A 23,483-nucleotide genomic window follows, 5' to 3' on the forward strand; every position below is an offset into this window, starting at 1 on the left:
TTTTTTTCCATTGAAAAATTTAAGGATTTGGTTTCAAAGCTTTAAACAAACAGGGATGTATTACACCTACTTTCATAACTATATGCCTAAACAAGAGAATAAAGACAACCCAAGCCAGCTAATTAACATGGATAAAGCAACAGGACTGTCAAGAACTGACCCTGTGTGGTCACTAACTATACCAATAGGACGGACAGTTTCTGTTCTGTCACCTGCTGGAACTTTAGATCCCGGAGTGGCATAAGGATCACAAGAGAGCAACAGAGAAAAAACATGCTCATACTGAGCTCTCAAATCACTTTATAGTGTCATCAAACGAGGAGGGAAGAAATGACATCAAATTTCCAATAACCAATGCTTATTTTTTTAAATTCATCATCATCATTATCGCTATTATTATTATTGTGTGCCTGTATCTGTGTGTTCAGAGTGTGTGTGTGTGTGTGAGAACATGTGTAATAGCATGTGGAGGCCAGAGGGAAACTGTATAGAGTTGGTTCTTTCCTTCCTTTACATAGATTCCAGGTAGCCAAGCTTTGGTGGCAGGTGACCTTACCTACAGAGCCACCTCACCAGCCTCAACCAGGACCTTTTACTCTTCACTCCAGGGTGATGGCCATGCTGTTCTTTCTTAATTTTGTTCACAAGTGAATTCAGAGCAGTCAGTCTAGCTTTGTAACATTCACCTATTCTTTAGTCTTGCTGCTAAAGTGACTCTCATACAGAACTTTTTATTTTTTCTTTTTTTAAATATATTTTTTTAATTTATTCATATTACATCTAAATTGTTATCCCATCCCTTGTATTCTCCCATTCCTCCCTCCCTCCCATTTTCCCCTCACTCCCCACCCCCATGACTGTGACTGAGGGGGACCTCCTCCCCCTGTATATGCTCATAGGGTATCAAGTCTCTTCTTGGTCAGAACCTTTTCTTAGCATTTGTTTTCTAAAGTTCTTTTGGGATACTGCCTTTGAGCTTCTTGTTCCTTTTCTGACAGTTTCATAGCTGTATATGAATGAGGGAATCCATTCTAATTGCACTTACTCCCCCATCTTCTGTTATCTTCTTCTGCCTTCATCAACCCTCCTCCCCCATATATCCTTTACCCATACTCATTGTCTTTTTGTTTTGTGACACATGGAGTTTAACCATCCATATACATATGGGCGTGGGACTATCCACCAGAACCTGCAGGCTCATCAGTGCTGTACAACAGAAGACAATACTCTCCATTCCCTAATAACCAAGAGTTCCCCATGCACAGACTGGGTCCCATGAGCCCCTCCCTAAACCTATGACTAACTGTTGACAGGCCCAGTGTTGTGGAGGCAAGCACAGTTGCTTTGAGTTCATGATTGCAACAGCCATGTTGCGTATAGAAAGTAGTATTTCAAAGCCCTCTTCTCCTTATCCTTCAGCTCTTAATTCTTTATGTTCTCTCTTCTGTGATGTTCCCTGAGCCTTAGAAGTGAGGATGTTGATATTCTTTTTAGAGCTAAGTACTGCTCACTCACTCACTCACTCTTAACACCTTGGACAGAGGACTTACAGCGAGTGTCTCTTTCGTAAGATTTACTGTGAAAAGCCCAGGGAGGCTGTTAATAGGCACACTGACGTCGGTGTCCCTTTTCCAGCAGAAGACAAAGGCAGGTAACTCTTGCAAGCCAGCCTGTGATCGCTATAAATTGGCTCATTCATTCACTCCATCAGCAAAGATTTACTAACTTTTTCTATGACAACTATGTGCACTATTAGAATAACTAGCAACCAGTGCTAATCCATGTGGAGGACATGCAGATTAAAGGGGTTAGGACAGAGAAACTGCAGCTTCAGAAGGGTCTGTGAAAAGCTTCTTGGAGAGCTTCTTGCCTTGGAAGGGAAAGCACCTTAAGTAGAGAACAGTTTGAATACAAATGTAAGGAGATGGGAGCAAGCTGTAGAAGGGGGAAAGCAGGCGGGCAAGCTTAACGCAGATGGGGGCTACAGATGGCTCAACTCCTACAAGACAAGGATGGTGTTTTCCTTCACAAGGGTCCGGTCTTCACCTGAGGTGACACTCACGTTTCACAAACCACAAGGGTACATTAATACATCTGGGGAACTTGGTAGTGATGATGGCTGTGACAGAGATAATCAAAGAGCTAATAATGACTGTGATGACCTGGTGACAGGTAAGAAGCGAGAAAGGCATTTCTCAGGAGGTAAGGCAGTTAGTGGGAACAGAAATGAAAAGGCACAGCTTTCTGTTTGTTTGTGTAGTTGTGTGTACGGGTGTTTTGTCTGCATGCATGCCTGTGCATCCTTTGTCCACTGTGGCTAAAGAAGGGCATTAGATCCCCTGTGACTGGAGCGACTATATGGATGCTGAGACCTGAACGTTGGCCCTCCGGAGGAGCAGCCAGTGCTCTTAGCCACCAAGCCATGCTTTACATCAGGACATTGGTGAACATTTATCTAGGTTCTATTCTGTGTTGTGTAGCTTTGAGCTAATTAGGAGTCTCATGCACCCCACAGTGAGACCTCACAGAACTGAAAAAATGGACTTGTTCTGACCATTAATATTAGCTCCAATGAGACTGATGGCTTCCACTACTTTCTCGGGGAAACACTTCCTTAAAACCATCTTTTTAGCTCCCAGAAACTTGTATTATTAGGTCTTCCCTTCCTTGCTCTGTTCATCAGGTGTACGTCCTCAGCTGGTACAAAATTCCCACCCAAGTCTTGCACATGTGTTATTTCCTTCCTCTAACAGTTGCATCTAGTGTAAGAATTCTGCTCCCTCATGCTTTCTGCTCATGTTTCTAAATCAGATTTGACAAGCACTTCCTGGATGTTAGCATACTGGCACAGTTCTGGAATGTTACATGCTGGCACACGGTTTGGGATGGTGGTCGAGATAACAACGGCTTTGGATCTGATGGGTTAAGGTTGAGATCCTGGTTCCACTAAATTACAGCTAGGACCCTTGAACAAGTTTGTTAGCCAACTTGAGTCTTGGCCTTCACTTGTAAAATGGGACAAGAGGATGACAAGACCTTCCTAGCTGGATTCTTGGGTGGGGGAGGGGAGTGGCTGCTTGTTTGGAACATGGCACCTCTTCTGTGGCAGATACACTGGTCATCTTAGCCTTACGGGACTGCATCCTAGGAGAGAAGATGAATACAGTGTCTTCATCTTGTGCTCACTCTTTCTGTTTTCCAGCTACATCGTTTCTGGAGGCTCCTGTTCTTCTCTTCCTTTCTTGAGATTGACACCAGAGAGACCATCAGACTGTGTTGCAGGGATGAATCCTGCAGGGTCTGATTATTAATCCTTTCTATCCAAAGGTGTCCACCGTGTGGGCCACATATTGTCGAAAATAGTTATGCATGTGGCCCAACCAAAAAAACCTGTAAACTCATTCAAAACACTGAGAGAAAAAAGAAGTGAACACAAACAAATAAAATTCTTATTTTTTTTCAAGTGTGGACGTTGTAGATGGTATCATATTATAGTCCAGAAAGATGGATACCACTTTCGTGTGTAAGTGAATTGCAAGGTCCAAATTAGAGGGCAGTTGAGGCTGTTGCATTTTGACTAAAATTTCAAATCAAGTCCTTTAGTTTTCCTGCTCTGGAAAGAAGGAAACTGGGTTTTTGTTTTTGTTGTTTTGTTTTGCTTTTGTTTTGTGTTCTTATTTTTTGTTCTTTAAAAAATTACTTATTCACTTTACATCCTGATTACAGCCCTCTCCTCTCTTTCCAGTCCCCTCTGCACACTCCTTCCCCTCATTCTCCTCTTTCCTTCTCCTCAGAGGAGGGAGAGGTCCCTTCGGCACCAACCCGCCCTGGCACGGTAAGTCCTTGCAGAACTATGCACATCCTTTCCCTTTCCCACTGAGGCCACACAAGGGAGCCTGGCTAAGGGAAATGGGATCCAAAGGGAAGCATCAGAGTCGGAGAGGGCCCCTGCTACAGAAAGTGGTATTTTTATACTATCTGGTTGTGGTTTTTTGTGTTTGTTTGTTTATTTATTTATTTATTTATTTATTTATTTGTGTGTGTGTGTGTGTGTGTGTGTGTGTGTGTGTGTGTGTGTGTGTGTGTGTGTGTGAGCTATGTAGCAGAATTCAAGGCATCATTATCGTAGTAGAAGAATTTGAAAAAAAATACCTTTAGGCTTTGGTTAGGAAGCTCATAACAATTAAGAAAATTCACCCACATTCCATTGGAAAGTTCCTTGAATTTGTTGGGAATTGAGAATTTAAAACTTCTTTTCTTTATCTTTCATAATTTTGGGAAACTTGGGCTTCTTCCTACCTAATCATAATATAATGAGTCACAGTTTTACTAAGAATTTTGGAGTTTTAAAGTAAATAACAGTAATAACAAAAAACTAGAAGCCATCAAGCAACAATTTTTATAAGACACAGTGGCAGACTTCATAAGATGTAAGGATGTAGGCCAAAAAGGTATTAGCTTTTTAATCCACACACTGAAATGCTTTGTCTGTTCAAACTAGAGACACATTCAAATAATTTAATGAAGTTATTTTTTTTTAATTTATAGTATTTTGATTAGATTTAAATGAAAGAGTAATGCACACTGTCTCATGAGCAGCCTCTAGTCCTGCTTAATCCTCAGAGTTATTCTGTAAGCTAGGTACTCTGGCTATTGGTACTTAACACATGAACAAATACGGCCAGATGTGCTAGAACAGCCATCCATCTTTATACATCCAATAAGTGGCTGAATCAAGAGGAACACAGGCTGTAGTTCTAGAAGAGCCAGCCATCAGCAGCCATTTTCTCTCTAGAGACACGTCTTTAGCCACGTAACTCCCCCAAGAAGTGAGGAGAATGGGCCAAGAAAGAAGATGGTTCAGTGAGCAAAAGAATGACCCTGAAAATCTGTTTATCACCTGAGTCTCACACAGAAAACTGGATGTGGTGTGTAGTCCCAGCACTCCAACCTGACAGCAGAATCCCCATCTTCTACCAGCCTGGAGCATACAACACAGTGGCAGAAACAAAGGACCCTGTCTCAACAGAGTGGGTGGCAAATTCCAAGAGTCGACCCCAGACCTGCACATTAGATCATAGGATTCTTAAACATGCGCATCAACACACATGCACACATGCACGCACATGCACAAGCATACACACACACATACACACACACATGACAACGAGAGAGAGAGAGAGAGAGAGAGAGAGAGAGAGAGAGAGAGAGAGAGAGAGAGAGAGAGAGAGAGAGAGAGACTATATAGCTCTGGCTGTCCTGGAACTCACTATGTAGACCTGGCCTCAAACACAGAGATCCTCCTGCCACTGCCTCCAAAGTGCTGGGATTAAACGTATGCATCATCATGCCAGGAAATAGTTATATTTTAAGTGATAGAAATAATTTACTTTGTAAGATTTTAAAATTTCTGAGTGATTCTCCATAATCATTTTATTTTATAGTCATCTAAGAAAAGTCACCTAAAATTAATTCTTAACCAAATTTAGAATTTGTCTTCATAATTAAAAAACACAACTTAATAGCATTCAATAGAAACACACATATTAACACAGCATATGGCACATATATGTGTAAATATATAAAAGATACATATATGTGCATTCTTTGAAAAATTCAAGTCACTGAACTAATAATTTTTTTCTTTAAAACAATTTCCCATTAATAATTTATTTATTCACCTTATATTCCAATCACAGCTCCTTCCCACCCCTCCTCCTGATCCCACCCTCTTCTTCCATTTCCCGCTCCCCATCTTATCAGAAAAGGGGAGCCTCTCTCGAACTCATCAAGTGGCATCAGGACTAAGTGCATCCTCTTTCAATGAAGCCAGACAAGGTGGACCAGCTAGGGGAAAGTGATACAAAAGCAGGCAATTGTATCCACTTACTAGGGGACCTACATGAAGACCAAGTTGTCCATCAGCTACATTTGCATGGGGTCTAGGTCCAGTGGTTCAGTCTCTGTGAGCCCTCTGCCCCCGCCATGGGCCCAGGTTAGTTGACTCTGTTGGTCTTCTTGTGGAGTTATTGTACCTTCTAGATCCCTCTAGCCTTCCCCCCAACTCTTCCACAAGACTCCTGAATCTCTGCCTAATGTTTGGTTATGGGTATTAGCATGTGTTTTGATCCACTGTTGCGTGGAGCCTCTCAGAGGATAGTTATGCTAGGTTCCTGTCTGCAAGCATAGCAGAGTATCATTAATAGTGTCACGGATTGGCTTTCTTTCACAGGGTGGGTTTCAAATTGGACCAGTCATTGGTTGGCCATTCCTTCAATCTTGGCTCCATTTTTATTTCTGCACATCTTGTAGGCTGGGTAAATTTTGGATTGAATGTTTCGTGGGTGCCTTGGTGTTTCCCTCTCTCCACTGGAAGCTTTGTCTGGCTATAGGAGGTGGCCACTTCAACTCTCCAAATCCCCTGTTACTAAGAGTCTTGGCTAGAATCACCCCCATATCCTTCCAGGAGCCTACCTTATTGCAGGTCTCCAACTTATTCCAGAGATACCCCCTTCATCATTTTCCCTTTCTTCTCCCAGCTCTTTCACCTCCTACCCTCACTCTCCCCATACCTGATCCTCTCATTTCCCTTCCCATTCCCTTTCCCACAAAGTTCTCTCTCTTCGTCCATATCCAATGTCTATTTTATTCTCCCTTCTGGTGAGATTCAAGCATCCTCCTTTGGGCCCTCCTTGTTATTTAGTTTCTTTGGATCTGTGGATTGTAGTGTGGTTATTCTGTACTATGAAGGCAAGATAAACATTTTTTGTTGTTGTTGTCTAGATCACAAGTGGGGGATGAGAAAAGGGCTTGTGAGAGAGCAGGTGATGTTTATCCCCTTAGAATTCAAACCACCATGTGGGGGAGATTGGTTGTTAACCAGCTGAAAAACATTCTTGAACAAATTCCGAGAGGAGATATAAAAGTGAACCAAAAACAAGAGGTGGGGCCTCTGGAGTCTTAGGATAGTTTTGGTTGTTCATTGCTCCACTTTGAGATGTTCCTAGAGAGAATTGCTCGAGGGAAGCCTTCAGGGCTCAGGGCTCTGGGCTCCCGCTGAGGATCTGGGTTCTGGTTGTTCCAGGTTCCAGCAGAAGAAATCCTGCTGATTACGCCAGGGGAATCGTTCCTTGGAACTGATATCCTTACAGTTTCATTATTGTATTCTTTAATCTCCTATTTTTTAGGTTAGTCGGGTTATAAGTGAAGGTGCTCTCAGTTAATAAGTTCGTAATAAAATATAAGAAAATTGAGCCTACAGTACTATATGGATATTATCCACTTATAAGTGAGAACATACTTTCTTCTCATTGCTGTTACAAAACCTTATGCTTCTCTGGTGCTAAAACAATATGTAGACACAGCTGTCACCTTCTGGAGGATTGGTGGTGGTGGTGGTGGTGGTGGTAGTGATGGTGGTGCTGGTGGTGGAGGTGGTAGGGATGGTGGTGGTGGTGGTGGTGGAGGTGGTGGAGGTGGTGATGGTGGTGGTGGTGGTGGTAGTGGTAGTGGTGGGTGGTGGAGGTGGTAGAAGTGGTGGTGGTGGTGGTGTGTGCATTCATGTGTACATTTTATTGCCTTCCCCACTCCCCAGACATTCACTCATTGACTCTTTCCATGTTCAGTGTCAACAATTTCCAGGTAAGTTTCAAAACGCCTTTCCCTTCCATCTAACTCTTTGGCTTTTTCATCATTTAAGGACTACTGTGGGACTCCCCAGAGCATGCTGGCTAGCTAGAGAGTCAAAACAATGAGCCACCTTGTCTCAATATACGAGGGGGAGAGCTATGTTTGTCTCTTTTTCACACATCTTCTCCAACACACATGGGAACACACACACACACACACACACACACACACACACACACATCACATCACATCACAAAAGGGATCTCTGTGAATCTTTTGGAAGCATCTGGATAATCCGTCTTAATTTTACAGTCAGCTGATTAGCAAAGTTATCCAGCCATCACACATTAGGACATATTAGAAGTTCTGGAGAGCAGTTCATGGCTCCCCCCCGCCCCAGATGCTAGTATTGTGCCACCACAAACAAAACCGTTTCCTTCCTGTAAAATGTACCCTGTTTTGGGACAAATATGATATTGAATTCTGCACATTTAAAGTATCAGTGTTATGGTTTAGTGCAGAACAGGAACTCATCCAATCCAAACTCATGGGACAATTAGGTAGCTGAGGGCATGCATTCGTCATAAGTGGGTCAGCTTTTGTGAATATTGATAACAACTGAATGTGTTTCACCATTGTATTTTTTTAAGGCTTACTTATTTATTTATTATGTATACAGTGCTCTGGCTGCATGTATACCTGCATGCCAGAAGAGGGTGCCAGATGTCATTATAGATGGTTGTGAGCCACGATGTGGTTGCTGGGACTTGAACTCAGGACCTCTGGAGGATCAGTTAGTGCCCTTAACCTCTGGGCCATCTCTCTGGCCCACCACCATTGTACTTTTAACTAGAGAAATTGTTTGAAATCACTTGGTCTCCAAAGCTCAATATAAACGATTTAGTTGCTCCAATAGGAACCAGAATTTGTGCATTCTTGTCGCTACTTAACAGACTGACTTTATTCTGTGCATGTGTGACAGCGTCTGAGTGCTGAAGAGTAGCCTGTTCGCTATAGTACTTTCTAAACAACTACAATGAACATGTACACACACACACACACACACACACACACACACACACACACACACACACACACACACACACGAGCACACACTCTGCCCTTCTATTGTTAATGGACTAGAAGTTTTAGTCAAAATGGTAGACTGTTGTGAAGATAGTAACACACTACTCTCCATGGCTTATTGCTTCAAAGAGAGACACTGAAAGATAAAATGGCATACACTTTCTGGGAAAACTGATGTGTAACCTTCTGAAAGTCTGCCTCCTGCCTTGATCCTGCCATCAGGCACAGGGCTTCATTTCCTTTGTTTTGCTCAAGTCAGTAATGCAGATGTGGAGCTCCCTCTATTAGTGCCCCTTAAAAGGCACTTGATACTTTGGAGCTTTTAAATGGACCTAAATGGTTTTCAGTTCTGGTTTGCAGTGGCTCGGGAGACCCTGGGTGGAGGGCTGAGCCTTCTTTGTAACTCCTCACAACTCCATCATGGCCTTAGTTGGGGTTTCATTGTAACTTGAAAATACAGTTGTTAACCACGAGTTGCCTGTTAAAATGAACAGGAAACAAACATTGTTTGTATGAGAAACTGGCATAAACTGCAAGTGATTTACTTAAAGTGTACTCTTGGAAGCTCATCTTTTACTTGAGACTCAGTATAGAAAGGTGAGAATTCTATATTGCATTTCTTAACAGGTCAACTTTACTTAAAGTTGGAAAAGTTTTCTCCTTGACCCCCAACGGTTGAAGATTCAATAAAAATAAATTAGAGCTAAGCTTTAAAACATGCATTCCCCTCCTACTCCCCAAGTATCTAATTGTTTAGGGTGCCTGATTTAGTGTCAGCCAATAAAATATTATGTTTTCCTAAGCTGTAAATTAAAACAGGCAACTCGGCAGACATGTGTGGGTCGTCCATTTCCAAACTTGGTGGGGCTAACTGAAATGGATGACTCACGCCTCAAGGACACAGCCTGGGAAGTCCATGAGCACGTTGGCTTGAGTCTGGTCTCCTAATGAGCAGAAACAGATAGAGCATGTCTCGTGCTTGCAGATGGGATGATTTTGGAAAGTAAATGAATGCACAAGCCCACACAGAATTCCTCTGCTATCACTGGGCAGATTCTGTGAGCTGTTGGCCATGAGTTCGCAGCAACGTGAGCTGCTCCTCGCCATAATTGGCTCCACAGAATTTCATCCAGCAGACACATTTCCCCACTTTGCTTTTACAATGTGCTGATCTCCACACAGGATTTTCTGAATATAGTCTGTGTGTAAATGTGAGAGAGATTTAAGAGTTATGACTGAAGATAGAATTTACCTTTTGAAGTTTATTTTGTTAGTAATTAGTGAAATTCAAAAATTATTTAATAATCTATGGAGGTAAAAAAATAAAAAATAAAAATTCACTCAGAATGGGGCTGGGGAAATGGGTCACTCAGTAAAGTGCCTTTATTGCAAGCATAAGGACCCCAGTTAGGATCTTAAGTACATATATGATATACATACATGCCCACATAACACTGACACAGATACAAAGTATCACTAAAAAAAAGTATAAGGGAGAAGTATTAGAAATGCAATGACTTTTAGAATGTAGTTTTCCAATTTACTTTAAAATGCTCTAAAATAGTTAGGCATATTTCTTAGTTTCTTTGTTTTGAGATGGGAGTGTTATAGGTCCCAGGCTGACCTTGAATGCCTGTGTAGCCAAGGATGACTGTGGCCTTCTGACTCTCCCGTCTCAACCTCCACAGTTCTGGAAATACAGACCTTTAGTGCCTCAAGCTGGATTTTTTAAAACCCAAAACTTAAAAAGTAAAATAGTCTAAGTTTCCAATAGTATGGACTTGGTTAATAGTAGCTTCTGCCCTCTCCAAAGCAATAAGCAATGTAAGATCAGTCATATAAGATAGAGATGTGCTGGGGTAAGTACTAATGAGGGGAGAGAGAGACAGACAGACAGAGAGAGACAGAGAGAGAGAGAGAGAGAGAGAGAGAGAGAGAGAGAGAGAGAGAGACACAGAGACAGAGAGACAGAGACAGAGACAGAGAGAAAGAGAGAGACAGAGAGACAGAGAGAGAGAAAGAGAGACAGAGAGAGAAAGAGAGAGAGAGAGAGAGAGAGAGAGAGAGAGAGAGAGAGAGAGAGAGAGAGGGAGACAGAGAGAGATAGAGAAAGAGGATAGAGAGACAGACAGACAGAGACACACAGAGAGAGACAGGGAGAGCGAGAGAGAGAGAGAGAGAAGGAGAAACAGACAGAGAGGAGTGTAGGTCTTACCTTGGTGACAGAGAGGGGAAGGAAGTAGTCAGAATGAAGAGTCACAGCAGTGCACTTTTAACAGTAGAATCAAAGCCAGTCACTTACCAAAGCAATCTACCCGGGAAGGCTTTAGTCAGGAGGAGTGGAAGTGATAGGCCAATAATGTTCCTTGCAGCAGAACTGAGAGGAGCCTTCTCACAGCCTCACATTATACCTTACAGTGTAACGTCACCTGGATTCACACAGGCGAGGAACTGCTAACAAAAATATGTATCATGAATTTTTATTTATAATTAAAACATGAATCTACTTTATATGTTATTAACCCTTTGCTGTATATACACATTTGTCCTGGGAAATTTTTATCCCTTTTCAGTTTGGGAGATGAAGGAGTGCTAGCGAGTTGTCATTGGCAACATTAAAAAAAAAAACCTGTTGTATTGCTGCTTTTCTAACAGTGCCTGAATTATAATCACAAAAGAGAACGAAATATGAAATGGGCCAACCGTACACAACTACAGGGTGTTGAAGAGTATTCTAGTTAGAGAATAGGGCTCTAATTGGCTCTAATGAATTTAAATATTCAAAAAAAGGTGTATTTGGGCTAAAGAGTTGGCTCAGTGCTTAAGAGCTAGTGTTGCTTTCACAGAGGACCCAGGTTCAATTTTCAGCAGGCACATAGTAGCTTACCATTGTCTATAATTCCAGTCCTGGGGGATGTGACACCTTCTTCTGTTCTCCATGGGCACCAGGCAGTCATGTGGTACACATACATACATACATGCTGGCAAAACACCCATGTACATAAAATATATAATATATACAATACAATACAATAAATATGTCTAATTTAAACTGGCGTTCACATTCTGCAAAATGAATGCTAGATATGCGGCAAATAAAATACTGAACAGATATGCAGACACTGCCACTTGTTTGGATGGCATATTGTCTCAAAAGAAAGGAAGGAGAGAAAATGTACAAAACCCGGAGTGAGTAACACAATGTACATCTTGATGAGTCTCAAGTCTTTCTTATCTGTCTAACCAAAGCCATACACATAAAGATGACCTCTCCCTACCAAATTGGGAGAATATGTGAGAACAGAAAAACACTGCTTCCATGTCTTCTCTGTTCTGTAGTTCCACATATCCACCCATGAGATACAACACTGCAAAGCTGATAGATAACTGCTCTGGTAATGACCTTTGTATACAAGCCAATTTGCAATTAGTCACTTTGGGTCAAAAAATGGAACCTTGGAGCTGGAAGCACCATAGATTTTGCTAAACTGCTGATATTTTAAAACAAGAGTCCCGTGGTAAAGAAAATTTAGATATTGTTTTATATGATTTTACCTTTATAATGGTGATTAGTATGTCAAAAAGTGTGAGCAATTCTGTCATAAGACTCCATTTTGTTCGGTTACTGTGCTTCTAAGATATAGAAAAACATGACATTTCTTTAGCGATACCTCTAATGCCATGTGTTCATGCATTCCATGACGCACTGTGGAAGGCCAGAACCTCACTCCATCATTTTCTTTCACTTAAGAACTGAGGCGCTCACATGACCTGTCCATGATCACACACATGAGCTCTCTCAGATGGAGCTCTAAGATGAAGGTACTTGACTCAGTCATCAGACTGACTGTATATATAATGTATGTTTCCTACTTATTAAAGACGAGAGAGCCATTTTATCATCTTTTTTTTAAAAGATGGTAGTAGTTAAATTTGACAAATTTTGGGGGAGCTACTTCAGAAATATACAAATTTTTCTTGTCGTGCAGCAAAGGAACAGTGAAAAATACATCTGTTGTCTCCTTCCGTCCTTAGCTACCATTTTGAAAGTCATGTTTTGGATGGTTGGGCTGAAACACAAGCTGCCTTAAAGATGACTAAATTCCTTCCTTTTGAGAAGCAGTGTATTACTAGTTCGCCTCTGAAGTAACTTACAGTTGTGTCCCTTTTATTAGGTTTCATAATGGAATGCTACAAGGGTTAGGTCGCTTTTCTCTTTGATGTGTTTCAAGTTATAATAGAGACATCCATATGGCCAAGTGGAAACAGATTAAAAAGAAGGCATTTAACTATGTGCTTTGGGGGTGACTCTGGATTCTTCATCTCCTCAGGGGGACCGAGCAGCTGTACCCTCAGATTGCCCCCTCCCCCTGCCTTGAACTAATTTGCCAGGAGATTAGAAATAGATTGATGTAGGGGTGTGAAGCCTGCGGGTTCAAACCATAGGCGTGCTGGCTCTTCCAGTTGTTGATGTTTTTGTTAAAGTTTCCAGTGATCTTGGTGCCTCATGTTGAGTAAGAAATCCAAGAATGCAGCCAGGTTGCTGGACTGAACCCAACTATACAAATTCTGAAGCTCTGCTGGGCTCGAACCAAGAAACACAGGTGGTCTTACAGAGCGACTTGACTTCCAGACCAGCCTTACAATAGCAGCAAATACCTGGGTGTGTTTATTATTCTCCAACAAATATTTTTCCATTTATTTCATTTTTAAAACAACCAGAGACAAAGCTTATTCAGCTGTAAAAATGAATTTCTGTCCCAATCTGGTGGACTTTCCTTTGTATTTTTTTTTCTCTCAGTTTAAGAGAAAAAAGGAAAAGTGCTGGGCAAAGCAGTCATTTTCACAAGGGAGTCAATTAGGGAGTCTTTAAGTGTAACCTGGCATTTTTTTTTTTTTAAATAGAGGTAGGTATCTCCTGCCTTAATTATTTCTGGACTTGTCTACAAAGACTCTCTGAATGTTTGTTTCCACAGAGATCTCTGCAAACATTAGAGACTCATGAAGCTGAGTGAATTCCCTCAGTGAAAAGGCTACCCTCTGCCAAGGGTCAAAGGCCAGCCCAGCGGAGTGCCGTCCTCATGTTCAGCCACTACAGAGTGTCTGGAACAGAGTGAGAACAAAAGTGCTCTTCGCTTGGTGCCCCCTGACTCTTACAGGAAGAATCCCAGTGAAATGGCCACTGGGAATTCAGAGAGCGCATTTGGAGACTGGGAAAGGGCCAGGCCAAACAGAAGGGAATGGCAACGGCCAGTCAATAAGATAAAGGAAATAAATGACTCAAAGAAGAGTTTTAAGCCAATATTTACACCCATATTGCCATATTTACAGCTTAAACACTATGCCCTGGATATGCAGGAAGTAAGTTTTTATGAGTCTCTTAATGAATGTTAAGTCAACAATATGGCAAACAGTGGCCCCAGTGAACTTTCCTAGGAAGGCCATTCAGAGACTTACTCAAATGGAGTCAGTCAGTCCAACTCAGCAACTTGAAGGTTTAGCAACATAAAATTCAAATTAGCCAGTTCTTCTGTGACATAAACCTACGCATTCTGATTATTAGGTGAAACTATGATGACATAGAAATAGAAAACTTCTGCACTCCCTGCAGCAGTCTTGTTGTTCGTAGACATGGCGGTCGAAGAATATTTGTCACCATGACCACCATTATGAGGACACAATCACACATGTAGACAAATCTAATTAAAGGTCTAATTAACAAACTAATGTACTCAACTGTGAAGGCTTTGATAGCCAGGCAGTAAAAGGGATGTCAATGGGTTGATACCATGGAGCAGCAGTAACTGCCTTTTTAAAGCCTCCTCTCACATTGTTTTAGGAGACAAGCAGCTCTGACAAGCCTCTAACATAGCCCTCTGGACAGGCCCAGAGGAGTGATCTGTAAGGCACAGACGCTCTGATATGTAAAAGACATGCCCTGAAAAAACACTGCTTAGTACTTTGATCTGAATGGCATGCTCAGATGTGTTTTTGAAACTTGTGTTTATATTTTGAGTGTCCCATTGTTCAGTGTTCCCAGACTGCATTTACAAGTGTAATAGAAAATGACATCCCTGCCAGTCTTTCTGAAAAAAAAAAAAAATAAAATAAAATAAAGAAAGAAAGAAAGAAATGTCAAAGATCACTTAAAATGAACCTCATTTGGAATGAGCCCCACTTTTGGACATTGTACCAGGCTCCCAGCATGATGGACTGGGCCTCATAATTTGAAAGCATGTATTCTTGGAAATGATGACTTTGTAAAAGACACACACACACACACACACACACACACACACACACAATCTCATCAAAAAAAGGGAAAGTATTCCAGGGGCTCGCATCATGGCTCAGTTGGTAAAGTTCGTGCTGCATAGCATGAAGACTCAAGGTCACCCACGTACGAGTTGAGAGTGGTAGGGTACTCTTGAAATCCCAGTGGCTGAGGGAAGTAGAGTGGCCTATTGGTCAGTTAGTCTTACTGAATTTGTGAGGTCCAAGTTCAGTGAGAGATCTTGTTTCAAAAGAAAAAAAAATTGGACAGCACTTGAAGAGGAGGTCTGACCTCAACCTCTGCTTCTATATGCACAGGCATACACATGTATGGGCACACACGCCCATATACCATACTCATCCACACAGACACATAAACTAGAAAAAAAAAGAGGATTATAGCTGAAGGCTCATATACAAATTAGTGAGCTCCACACATGTATCATGGTATTCATGTGCCTGCATACACACACACACACACACACACACACACACACACACACACACACACACACCCTGCAGACATATATGACAATAAAATTAAGTTTTAATTATGATAGGCAGATTTGGGCCCAGGGGTCCCTCTCAAACTATGGCACCAGCCAAGGACAATACAGGCCGTAAACTTCAAACCCCTATCCAGGTCTAGCCAATGGACAGGACATTCTCCACAGCTGAGTGGAGGGTGGGGTCTGGCTTTCACACATACTCTGGTGCCTCATATTTGACCATGTCCCCCTGGAGGGGGAGACCTGGTGGCACTCAGAGGAAGGATAGCAGGCTATCAAGAAGAGACTTGATACTCTATGAGCATATAAAGGGGGAGGAAGTCCCCCTCAGGCACAGTAGGGGAGGAGAGTAAGGGAAAAATGGAAGGGAGGGAAGAATGGGAGGATACAAGGGATGGGATAACCATTGAGATGTAACAAGAATAAATTAATAAAAAATATAATTAACAATTTTAAATATAAAAAGTTAAGTTTTAAAAAGAGAAATCTTTTATTTATTAAAAAGGAGCCACTATTCCTCTCTTAAATGAAAAATGTATAATTGCTTAGGCAGATGTTACTGCAAAGCTGTGTTACAAAATAAAGCCATTGGTGGTAAACACAGCTCCAGTTACGACTATGAGGTATGCGGTGCTGTACCTGTCAAAGATGCATAAAGGAAACTTTCTGAAGCTAATTTTAGTCATTAGCGGGGCTCTGATGTAATATCTGCCTCACAGGTTGTGGTAACAATGAAGTATGTGCATATTGAGGTGCCTTCGTATCCGTGAGTTTCCAAAACACTGTAGACAGCAAAAGTCTGTGGGTATGCAGTTTATCTTACATTAAAGGCCAGACTGTTTGCATGAGCCGGTCCCTCCTCCATCACATACTTTTGAACATTTCCAGATTTGTTATAATCTGTGATACAGTGTAAATGGCAGAGAAATACATATTTGTAGATATTTAGATACTTCTCCCAATATTCTCTATTATTTGATGGCCTTCATGGATATAGACCCTAGGATGCAGAAGGCCAACAGCGTTGACATCATGTAGTTCATTGCTGGGCATCTGCACAACTGATCCATAGGATCCTAGAGATTCTCACCCACAGGAAGCCATTGTGAGTCACCAGAGAGTGGAGTGGGAAGCACAGACAACAATGGTACTCAACACTGTCCTTTCAACAGTTTTGGCCTTGGAGATGCCCTAAGAACTGATGGTCAGGGAGCTGACTTAATGAAGATACTAAGATTAAAAAATAAAAATTAAAGAGAAAAGCAAAGGGGAAATGGAGTCAAGTTGCCTTTTTTTTTTTTTTTTTTTTTTTTTGGTCTGTTGCATTATTTTTAACAAAATCTTCAGGCAAAATGTGTCGTAGTGGGTAGCTGCCAAATTGGAGGTCATTGCTAAGGACAGATAAAATATATATTGCTGATTCTTAGGAAAGCTGAACAAGCTGGCAGCCTAGGGTAAACGCTTTATTTTATTTTTATTTTTTAAAAAGATTTATTTATTTATTATTATGTATATAGTACTCTGCTTGCATGTACTCCTGCAAGCCAGAAGAGGGAGCCATATCATATTACAGATGGTTGTGAGCCACCATGTGGTTTCTGGGAATTGAACTCCGGACCTTTGGAAGAGCAGGCGGCACTCTTAACCACTGAGCCATCTCTCCAGCCCCCAAGCGATTTAAAGATATTCCTCGAAATTCTATTTTGAATTTACTAGTACGTTTGTGATTCCACATGACTTTTTAAAAGAAAGCTTTTGCTTCTCAGACTGTAGAAGCAAGAACCTGTCCCAGAGATGAAGGAGGCGACCCAGGTGATCTGTGCCTAGAGCTTCTATGAGCTGTGTTGGGAGTGGAGGCTGGAGCCGGGTATGCAACTCTGAGGGCTAAAATAATCTAGAAGAGAGTCACGCAGGACAGGGAGCTGCATCAGTTCAGAAGAATTCATGGCTGACAGAAGGATTCCTGATCATGTGATCATGTGATGGGGCAGGGATGCACAGGAAGGCGCCTCTCGGTAAAAGTGCCGTGTCTGTCAGAATGATGAGGGTAAACACAGATCCAACGTTGCTGTACTGAAGCTCCTTTGTGAGGTTCAAATTCCAGAAATCAAGTCTTGAGGAAAACATGTGAACAGAAGAACTCAAATTATTATGGCGATATGACTTCAGTCATGAGAAGTAAATGCAAAACAACTTTTAAGACCCCAAACTGTTAAAAAAAAAAAAAAAAAAAAAAAAAGAACCCAAACTGTTGTAACATGTCGCAGTTGGAAAAGGACTCGGTGGGAAAAGTGCTTGCCTTATAAACATAAGGACCAAAGAGAGTTCAGACAGACTCCCAGCACCAGCATAAACGCATGCTGGACACAGAGGACACAGTGGACTTCCTGTAATGCCAGGACTCAGGGTCAGAGAGAGGGGACAGACAGAGCAAGCTGGCTAGTTACACTAGCTAAACTGGGGAACTCTGGTTTCAAGAAATGACCCCCCCATCAATATATAAAGTGGAGAGTGCTGGATGAAGGGTGTCAGATCTCCACCTGCAGACATGTGCGTGCCCATCCCCCACAAGCACGGCTTCATCAACTTCCAATCAACATGGGAAAGTCTAACGCTTTTCTTTTTTATGTTAGTATTTTATTTATTAAGACATATTGCACACAAATAAAACATCCCTTTCTAAGCGTTTATGAATTTATATTTTGCTAGTTTATTCTCTCATAGATTACATCCCAACCATAGTTTCTCCCTTTTCTTCCCTGAGTCCCTCTCTGCTTCCCTTCCAATCCTCTTCCTCCTCCGTTTTCCTTCAGAAAAGTGCAGACCTCTCAGGGATATCAACCAAACGTGCCATATCAACTTGCAATAACACCAGGTACATGCATCCTCTCATATTAAGGCTGGACGAGGCAGCCCAGTCAGAGGACAAGGGTCCCGAAAGCAGACAAAAGCATTAGAAACAGCCCTGGCCCCTCTGTGAGGATTTCCACAAAAACATCAAGCTACACAACTAAAACGTATATGAAGAGGGTGTAGGCGAGACCCATGCAGGCTCCCTGGTTGGTGGCTCTGGCCTCTGTGAGCCCCTATGAGGCCAGGTTTGCTGATTTTGTGGGGTTTCTTGTGATGTCCTCGACCCCTCTGGCTCCTACAATCCTTAACATATACTCTGTATATGCAAACAATGCTAAATGCAAACAATTAAGAGAAAATTGTTACTATTATATTATATTTCGAAGAATAAGAAAAATGAGTACTCAATGGAAAAGATCTGTGCAGTGATGTTTATGTAGCCCATTTGCATTAAAAACTATGGTATTGCTTGGTTAGGGACTCACTGTTATAGTGGATCACTCTATGGTTCTTTAAATAACAGTATATTCTGGGGAAAAAAGTTTTGCTGATGTTAGTGCTTCAACTGCGTATAAACGGGCATATACTTGATTTGAGAAACTTATTTTCACATTTTAATATTAATACTGTGCAGACCTAGCAAAAGAGCTTCTGAAATACCAAGTTGTATCAATGGACAAAATAGTAAGATTTGTACAGAACTGAATCTGTGGGTTCTAAATTTGTGCATGGGCTCCTTTTAGTATGAAGGAAGTCACAGTGAGATGTCTTGTCACTTTCATACTTTATTGCGTTTCCAAAAAGGGCAGGTGAGAAGAGCTTCACTGTTCAGGAGGATGCTCTCACAGTGTGCAGGTGTAACCATTTACCTGTCCCCATAAGTACAGAGGAAACTTCTAATTGTTTGCTGTTGTCTGCATCACATCTCCTTTTGGGTCTGTTTATGGTTAGGCCTGTGCAGAGTTGGCCAGCAGTCATCTTCCACTGAGGGAGGGTCCAGAAGGAGCTGATGGCCGATTGGTCCCTTCATCTTCTGTGGTGTTAGTAGTTGCTATTTTATTTGAAATGGTTAAAACTATCAGAATGTACAGATAAAGATAAGTCTCAAACACTTTTGAAAGGATGGCAAACAATTTTTTTTCCTTATATTCAACTGTCACAATTCCTGTTCATTGCCAAGGACATCTAAGAACTGGTCTTATCTCACATGGTATATACTCACTTATAATTGGGCACTAGCCCAAAAGGCATGTCCCATGAAAGTCTTCACTTACCAGGAGATTGGGATAGATGTGAGGACATCCTACTAGGACTCCAGGTAAGATAAATATAGGAGATGGGGAAATAGAAGGACCTAGAGTGTTCTAGAAACCTACAAGAAGAACATCATGACAGGTGGATTGGGGCCCAGGGGATCTGCTCAAACTATTGCACTAACCAAGGACAATACAAGTAGTAAACACCGAATCCCTACTCTGATCTAGCCAATGGACAGGACAGTCTCTACAGTTATGTGGAGAGCAGTGACTGACTTAGACATGAACTCTGGTGTTCCATATTTGACCACTTCCCCTTGGTGGGGAGGCCTGATGGCCTCAAAGAAAGAATAAGCAAGATACCAAGATGAGACTTGATAGCCTATGACCATATAGTGGGGGAGGAGGTCCCCCTCGGTCTTGGACTTAGGGGAGAGGAATAGGGTAAAAGCGGGAGGGAGGGAGGAATGGGAAGTTACAAGTGATGGGATAACAATTGAGTTGTAATCTGAATAAATTAATTAAGCAATAAAAAAGGAGAAAAAGGGGAAAAACTGGTCTTATTTGGATTTTTAATATGTCCACTTATTACACCAACAACCTAGTGAAAGTCAATCCTTTCAAAAAGTCTCAATTTTAAATGACTATAACTAGAAAGGAACATAGATTAAAGTAAAAACCACACAGAAAATCTACTATTTAGTTACATTCTCAAACTTGACCATAAATTCTCAATTGCCACACATCTCTAGCCTTCTTTGGATCTGCTTAGGTTTTTTTTTTTAAGACCAGAATTATTTTTTATATTACAATAACTATACAAATATCTACCATTTCCATAAGTAGATCCTTAGTTGCAACTTTGCTTTCTGAGATTTCAGGTAAAATACTTCATGGAAAATTCTAAAAATAAAAATTTATGTTTTGTTTTGTGCATCTTTCTTAGTGGCATGTTCCACACTCACTCCATCTTACCCTACACACTCTCTGGAACTTGCCATCTGGGCTGAGATCACTAACTGTCATGTGTCTGTGTTTAAATGGCCTTTACTTTACCCACCAATAGCCCTACAATGCAAGAGTAATTATGATGGTGTTGCTGGTGGTGATGGTGATGATTATGGTGATGATGGTGGTGGTCGTGATGATGATGGTGATGATGGAGGTGGTGGTTGGGGTGATGGTGATGATGATGATGATTCTATTAAAATAGATCGCTGTAATCTTTCTATTTTACTCTTGTTTTTAATCTCTTGCCATGCCTAGTTTATGAACTCAACTTGTCATAGTATGTTTATATATGGGAGAAGATACAGCCTATAGAAAATTTGGTACTTTTATTGTGCCCATTAGGATCTTGGGTTGCATCTCTGTAGGGGACAGGGGTGGGGGGGGGTGAGATGGTTGCTGTGTCAGAGTCCATCAGCTCCATAAAAGTCAAGGCTGTGGAAGAGGAAGGGGCTTTAAGTCGAAACTCAATTACCAAGCTGAGAAAGCTAACACAAAGGGCTTCATATCTTTATTCAACAGTGATAGCATTTCATTTTCTATATTTATATCACTATACACTTCCATGCACAATGGAAGCTTTGTTATATTGTGCCTGGCCAAAGTTTTGCATCTGTTTATGACAGGCAGTAATTGCAGCTCGTATGTCATGGATGTGAGGTGCAGAGGTGCTGGCTTATGGAGTTTCCTTTTGGGCAACGTTCTAGCTGGCACTGTTGTATTTTCCCCTTACTTACCTTTCCAAGCTTCCTTCATTCAATGCCACTCATGTTTTATTTGTTTTTTCTGATCTAATATGTTTATGTGAGGGTTGTTCAGGAACACATAAAAGTCCATTGTGGGGTGGTAATTATAAACCATGGTTCTCGCTAGCACCTAATGTGGTCAGTCACTAAGTGCATAATCACCAGTGCCATGAAAGACTCAGACTGAGGGGCCAGAGGACTTTGTTGTTTTACTCCACCCTCCGTGAGTCAGAGGAATGGAGTGAACTATAAGCCAGAAACCAGCACTTCAGTCTGATGAGACTCATCCTAAGAGGCAAGTGTCACTACATGTTGGAAGTTTATAAAATGTGATGATCTGGCTTAACCCCTTAGAACCAACATGGCCTTAATAATGACAGCATATTGGTAAATTAAATTGCCATTTTTAAAAGTAAACTTGTCAGAATATGTATATGCTGTGACGTACATGTGGGCATAGGCATTTGTTTTCTTTGCTCTTTCTATACTTTTGGGAGATTGAATTCCAGATATCATACATGCTAAACAAGCACTTACTTTCCCAAGGAACATATTCCCAACCCATAGACATTTTCATCATACCTACAATTGAGAACAGCTTAAGCCACTTGGCATAGCATAACTATCTGAGACAGAAGCCTGGACTGTTTTATCTTAAATAACTGGACCTTTAGTTGATGTTATGCTCCAGGGTCATTGAACACCAGAGTCCCCTAGGCCCCCAAACATACACTGAAAACTTCCTCTGTACTTGGCTGGGGTGAAGGGTGGAGATAGAATTCTAAGGAACCATCCCATTTCTCTCATGCATGTTTAGCCCTTTCCAGCCACCCACCAGTTATTCTAGCTTTCTTCCTTCCTCACCTATGAGAAGGTCCATTCTTTCTGGAGGTAAGGCTTTCTTTGGGCCTTGTGGCTGGAGGGCTGCCCCTGAAGACAGACACTTTGCCCTACAGAAATGACAGAAGATCTGCTTGACAGATTACCCAGAGAGGAATGCAACTGCAGCGTGTAGCTAAAGTATACATACAAATTTATATACATTTTATGCAAATAGGTATGTATAATGTTTGTTTTTCATTTCTCCTATTGGGAAGTTCCCTAGGATTATATTAGAGTACAGTGAGGCTTTTTTTTCCCCCCCTAAGGTTGTTTAAGGACCCAAAGACAGCAACAAGCAGGGATTGTGGTGTGAAGTTACCCAAGACAGGCTGAAAATAATTTGATCTAGGGGAGAAAAATTCTGATGTGTCTTACAAACAAACCACTTTTAGAGTCATCACAGAGTCTGGCTTTATCTTGGATGCATCTGCTTATAACCTTGGTAATGACGTGTCTGAAGCAGACAGGATATGGCAGACTGGAGAGCCGAAGCTGTAATCAGGGGACTTATATCAAAAGATCTCACTTAATGTACTGTTACCAAGGTCCTGCCAAACACCACAGATACCCAGCTTGACGCAGCCAGAGGTTCCTGCTTTGTCCCTAACACTTGAGGGGAGAGTAATGCAGAGTGAAAGTCAGAGCTATTGTTCAAAGAGGCTGTCCCTTACATAAGGATGGCTAGTAGGCAAGGGGGCTGGGTGGTCTACAATGTGTCCCTTCATAGGTTCCTTGGGCCGTGCCTTTGAGAGAAGGCTCCATCTGCCCAGAGAAGCACCATTTTCATAATTGCACAGAGGTTCTTAATGGGGTAGCTTTGCCACTCACATCCTCGCCTCGCAAGGGCAGATGTCTGGAAGGGTTTCTAGGCCAGTAGAGCCAGGGGGCAGGTCTCACATAGCTAAGACTTGAAAAGAGATGCCTCATCGATAGTGAGGAACAATGCCAGCTCGGGATGGCATTCTTTTCACCCTGAAAGTTGAGGAAAGTCCAGCAGTTCTGGGTTGTTGTCTCTTCTGTGTAAGGAGCACGCTGTGCCACGTTTTCACTCTTCTCGAGACTGCTCAAAACCCAGGATTATCCCAGAGCTAGAATCATTGAGGAGCCCCGCAGAGACAGCACAGAGTAAGTTCCCCAGAAGACCATGTCACCTGTGTTCTGAGTGGCAGAGTAGGGCTTTAGCATCAGTCTAAGAGCACTTAACATTCTCAAGAGCATTGCTAAAACTCAGACTGACAGTT

General features: G+C 41.7%; 1 pseudogene; it reads left to right on the forward strand.

The window, feature by feature from the left end:
* Window positions 1-2,012: 2,012 nt before the first annotated feature.
* Window positions 2,013-23,483, forward strand: part of LOC127202313 (ferritin light chain 1-like) — a 31,605-nt pseudogene continuing 10,134 nt past the window's right edge.

This window comes from Acomys russatus, chromosome 18, assembly GCF_903995435.1.
Source record: "Acomys russatus chromosome 18, mAcoRus1.1, whole genome shotgun sequence".
NCBI lineage: Eukaryota > Metazoa > Chordata > Mammalia > Rodentia > Muridae > Acomys > Acomys russatus.